This window comes from Mastomys coucha, unplaced genomic scaffold, assembly GCF_008632895.1.
Source record: "Mastomys coucha isolate ucsf_1 unplaced genomic scaffold, UCSF_Mcou_1 pScaffold20, whole genome shotgun sequence".
Lineage (NCBI taxonomy): Eukaryota > Metazoa > Chordata > Mammalia > Rodentia > Muridae > Mastomys > Mastomys coucha.
In genome coordinates this window covers 16,331,972-16,337,778 of record NW_022196903.1, presented here as the reverse complement: position 1 = coordinate 16,337,778, position 5,807 = coordinate 16,331,972, and the positions used below count along the sequence as shown (strand labels likewise).

The 5,807-nt window shown below is 38.9% G+C and overlaps 1 long non-coding RNA gene across 1 annotated transcript in view; it reads left to right on the top strand.

The window, feature by feature from the left end:
* The first annotated feature begins 2,948 nt into the window (after positions 1–2,948).
* The window catches only part of LOC116098014, a 9,216-nt gene continuing 6,357 nt past the window's right edge, over positions 2,949–5,807 (top strand). The window contains exon 1 of the long non-coding RNA XR_004121668.1: positions 2,949–3,098. This is a non-coding gene — a long non-coding RNA (uncharacterized LOC116098014). The remainder of the gene's footprint in view (positions 3,099–5,807) is intronic.

Genomic DNA, 5,807 nt, shown 5'->3' with positions numbered 1-5,807 from the left:
CCTGAGGGGGAAGGGATGTCTTGGTATGGACTCGCTGAGACATACCCTTCCCCTACACCCCACCAGAACATACTATTATAGCTCTTTCTCTTCTTAAAAGATCACAACACACACACACACACACACACACACACACACACACACACACACACACTATGTGTGATATGCAGTGTGCAGTGTATTATCTAAGAGTTAATACTAGCCACTGTGATTGATATGAAACAATCTGTCTCTGCCCTGATCAGGTGTATCAAAAAAAAAAGTGTGACTGTTAGACCAGTTTGTGCCAATGAAAAAGTGAACTTCCCATTATTTTATGACAAGACAGCCTTTGAGCCAGGCAAGCGCAGAGAGAAGATCTCACTGGGTACTACTTCCTTTGATGGCTGTTGTTAGAAAGGACCGTTTCCCCCTTCCTTGAGAAAGACACTTCTGGGCTGTAAAACTGGAAAGAGGCTTTTAAAGAGATTTACATCTCAAAGGGCAAAGAAGGAATTTACATTTATAAGTTTTTCGGAGTAAATTCTCTTAAGTAAAGGAGGTTGGAACCCCAGAGTCAGCGAGGAGACTGTCTCAAATTTAGTCAAGGTAGGGAAAAATTTAAGGTCATTTGGATCAATTTAAATAATAACATCCCAAAGTAAAGGCAGACTTTACAAAAGGCGCCACCTACAACCTCATGGGACAGAAACCCTTGTGAGGGCTGTTTAAATACCAGCTAACTCAGAATGAATTGCATATTGAAGTTCCGTCATTGGAAGAATATAAACAATTTGTGATGGAGTGTACATATTTGCTACAATTCATGTTTCACAGTGTAGAATTAAGATTAAAGAAATACTATTCAAGATATGAAAGTGCTAGCTTCTTCATTTATATTTATGAACTAACTGTACTTTTCAAAATATTAAAGCGACTTGTCTATTCTTTCTCCTTAAAATGCTTTTCAGTCTTTTCAGACCTACTGATATTCAAATGAAATGTCCATAATTTAACTAGACTGTGATTTAAATCTCTGATGTTGGAATGATAATTTTTCATTGATGATGGCTGACTTAATGAATAAGTGGTAACCATAGAAATATATGCTTAATAGTAAATTTAGTATTCACTAGCAAATGTCTAAGGGATGCCATACAAAAATAATGTGTTAGAAATGACACTTCCCTAGGGCATTGCATAACAATATACTGAAAAGTTCACAGTATTCATTGCAGCAATTACCATAATGATTGTGCCTTTAAATGTGTCTCCACTTGTAAATCTTTGGGCAATTAGCTTTAATAATGCCAGCATATTTTCACCTATTAAACATTCCAGATATTTTTTCTAAACTCATAAAATTCACACACGCCTTACAGTGAAAAGAAATCAACACATTAAACTACAAAGACTAATAACAAAGACAATCCAAAAGAAAGAGAAATTATCAAAAGAAGGAAACTATTACTATTATTTCATTTTATTTTATACTTATTTGTCTTAACGTGCCTTACCTTCTTGACATTCTGTGATATGAATAAAAATTGTGTGAAAAGGTATCTCAAAAGTTAATACTAGACAAAGAGATATATAGTAGCTTCATTTTATCTAGATATCACTTGGGTTCTGGTCTTTAATTGCTTGTATATATTTTCCTATCTTTCATCCCTTGTCTAAAAATAATAAAATTTATAGCCTTTCATTCTAGCTTAGAAACAGCCTATGTGAAGGGAGCTCTGGTTAGTGATTGTAGACAAGGTCAGAAGGAACCTGCTCTGAAGATCCCATGTTCTCTCTTCATTATTATCAGTCCTATTGAGCTGTCAAAAAAAAAGAGAGATTTTTGCCACTTCAGAACTAGGACTAAATATATGAATGATTCACATATAATCCAAAGAAACACTTGTAATAAGACAGCATGCCATCTATTCTGTTAAGATGATGGCCCTGGTAATACAGGCCAGTAATCGCCAATGAACAATGCTCTGTCCTGTTCTTGAAGACAGTCCCAGATGCAAAGGAAATTGTTTTCAATGATCATAGGAAAGGGGTATCTTTAGTAATGATTTGAAAGGAAATGTTCATTTAACAAAGGCTCTAAAGATGTGGATAAAGTGCGATGAACAGGTGATTGAATATAAATTAAAAAAAATAGTAAATTACATATGCAGGTGAACATAGAAGACAGTATGATGATGATTGCTGAAGCCAACAGGGACCATCCAACAGTGGCCTCCTGCTGGTAGGCAGCACGCCCCCCAAGGGGGGGTGACTTTGAAGAGCTGGTCTCTTTAAATTCAGAATTTATCTTTAAGGAACAGATTGGGTTAATGAGTGGATAAGGGACAGACAAGCTCAGTGAATGGCAAAAACTCTGGGCCTCCTCCAGCCTTTGAAAAAGCAGGCTGCAAATCAAATTAGGAATCCATCTAATCTCTTCCTGAAAACTGAGGCTACTTAGGTGGAAGTGAATCTCTTTGGTGAGACTCCAGAAGGACTGAGTGTCTGTTCTGATGCCAAGATAAATTTATTGACAGCACTAAATTCCAACAAAAGGACATATTTGGTGTGGATGACAGGTCAGAGAATAAACCCATTACAGATGAAGCTGCTGGCAATGATCTTACACATTTAGAGTGTTTGGGAACATTGCTCCCTTTGCAAATGGTGTAGGATTCTCCCTGGCTGCTTGTGATGTCATTTTTCTCAAGGCTGGGAAGCTAGTGAACTTCTTAGATCTCAAAGGTGTATGCAGCTCAAGTGCCAGGCATGGCTGCTCATACCTGGTCCTAAGGTTCAAGCAATTTCAATGCTTTTAATGATAAGGACAAACTGTGACATCATAAGCAATGATATCATAAGCAATAATGATGTCATAGAGAATGCTGGAGAGATGGCTCTGCAGTTAAGAGCACTGACTTCTCCTTCAAAGGTCCTGAGTTCAAATCCCAGCAACCACCCTTAATGAGATCTGGCACTCTCTTCTGGTGTGTCTGAAGAGAGCTACAGTGTACTTAGTAAATAAATCTTTAAAAAAAAAAAAAAAAAAGAACGGCATCAACAAACCTGCGAGGAGCTAGAACTCAAGGTGACCATGGTTGTCTGACTTGAAGCAGGTGATTAGTACTTTAGAGACTCAAGATTCCCATTTGTCTATGGTACTGGAGGATACATTCAAAAGTATTCATTCTCTCATTGCTGTGAAAATATGTTTGTTTCTCTGTGACAAAGATTTATGCCAATTTTTCATGTATGAAAAAATTTAAATAGGAAATTTCCAAAAAGGAGTTGTAGATCACCCAGTTCTCATTTTACTATTACAGTGTCGATAAAAGTATGTCTCACAGTTTTTTTTTTTTTTTTTTTTTTTTTTTTTTTGGTTTTTCGAGACAGGGTTTCTCTCTGTAACCCCGGCTGTCCTGGTACTCACTATGTAGACCAGGCTGGCCTCGAACTCGGAAATCCGCCTGCCTCCGCCTCCCAAGTGCTAGGATTAAAGGCGTGCGCCACCACCGCCCGGCTTTGTCTCACAGTTTTATGCTTGTGTAATGGCAAGCTTATTCAGTAGGCAGGCTCTGACAACTCACGGGAACAGTTGTTGTGGTAAAGTTATGTGCACGTACACAAAATGTGAAACCAGGTTCTAGCTTGTGTGGAATGATGTTGGTGTCCTTAGGCAGCTAGGACGGGAGGGATTATCCAGCAGAATACCACAGGAAACGGAATCAGAGTTTTGTTTTTTCTCACTAAGGGTAAGCTCTTTCCTCTTGGTCTAAAGAATGGAATCTGACTTTATACCTCTCTGCCCTGAGAGGAAACACAACATCCTGATCTGCTTTAAGAGCTAAAACAGTTCACAATATTGTCTCCTCCCTTTGGAGTTAAGAAGAGTATCACACACAGGAAAGGAGATTCTTTCTGAAGATATGCTAAGGCAAGGGAGGAATAGTAATCCTCTTAATGAGAAAATGTATTTATACTTCCCAGGTAACTCCCCACCCCATGCTGCTACTTGTAAAGTTTATCTTCTAGGTAGGCAAGTATAATTTTATCCTTTCCTTAATTCTCTGTCTGTGTCTATATCTCTGCCTGGTCTCTGTCTCTCTGTCTCTGTCTCTGTCTCTCTGTCTCTGTCTCTTTCTGTCTCTCTGTCTCTCTGTCTCTGTCTCTCTGTCTCTGTGTCTGTCTTTCTCTGTCTCTCTTTCTCTCTATCTTTCCTTCTTTTCTTCCTCCCAATCCCCTCCACCCCCGTTTTGTGGATACTGGCTAAAGCATGCCAGTACCTTATACTCTGGGAATTTGCTCTTTCTATGAAGTCTTTCTTTCCTTCTACATGTGAGGAGGACATCAACTCCATTTTAGGACCAGGCCTGACTTCAAAAGGAAGGTTATCTGTTCCAGGAACTAATACCCCCGCCCAAGTCATCAATCCCAGTAAAAAGGCCATATGTCACCAGCTCCAGGAACACACCGAAAATTCCAAGAACAAGGTTATAGACTCCCCATCCAAAGAACAGACTGGAGATAAATACAAAGCTAGGGTTTTTATATCTTATCTCAGGATGGCCAGTCTGTGCTGGGCAGACTTATTTGGTTTGGGTATCTCAACTTGTGGTTAAATGACACAGGACAGAAGCCAATCAGAAACTGACCCATATAACATCCCTGATACCCACCAATGAAGTTTTACATTGCCTAACCCTAGCTACTAAAAACTTTCATATTCCCAGGCTGTTCCACTTTGCTCTTTACTTTGTAATAAATTTTATTTTTCATTTTCTTTCTTTCTTTCTTTCTTTCTTTCTTTCTTTCTTTCTTTCTTTCTTTCTTTCCTTTCTTTTGTCTTTCTCTTTCCTTTATTACTTTAAAGACAGTTCTATGAAAAGTAAAATGTAATTTGTCTTCTTTTGGGTTTACAATAATTTAATATTATTTTACATAGTTGAGTAACTATGTAGTGAATATTTTATTTTTGTAAAGGAGATTTCTTTTAATATTTTATATGTGAGAATCTCATAACACATATATTTTATGAGGTCTTCCTCACCCAATTTTCTCAACTCTAGTTCCTCTCCTACAAGCCTTATTATTATTTCCCAATTTTACGTTTATGTTTATGTTTTGTTTTGTTCTGTTTTGTTTTAAGCCACTGAGTCCACACATGCATGAGTGTATGTACAGGGCCAGCTAGATCACTGATAGCCTGTCAGGTGCCACATATGTTAGAGTGATATATACCCTGTGTGAAAAACATGTTTTTGTTATTCCGTACCCACATAAGGCACATTCTGACTGGTTAAAATAAAAAAAGTCAATGGCCTAATAGCAAAAGTGGGGTAGTAAGGTCTAACATCTTGCAGAAGGAAGAACTCTGGGAAAGAGTGAGGAGCAGGAGATTCACCACAGGGAGGCAGAGGAAGTAAGCAGAGACTGAAGGAAAGGCCATCCAGACACTGCCCCACCTGGGATCCATCCCATATAGTTACCAAACCCAGATACTAGTGTGATGCCTACAAGTGCTGGCTAACAGGAGCCTGATATAGCTGTCTCCTGAGAGGCTCCTCCAGTGCCTGACAAATACAGAGGTGGAAACTCTCAGCCAACCACTGGACCGAGCACAGGGTCCCCAATGGAGTAGCTAGAGAAAAGACCTAAGGAGCTGAAGGGGTTTGCAGCTCCATAGGAGGAACAACAATATGAACTAACTAATACCCTCAGAGCTCCCAAGGAGTAAACCACCAACCAAAGAATACACATGGAGATAGCTATATTTAGGCTGGCTTACCCTTCCGTCAGTCTCTGCTCCATAGTTAATCTCGGCAACT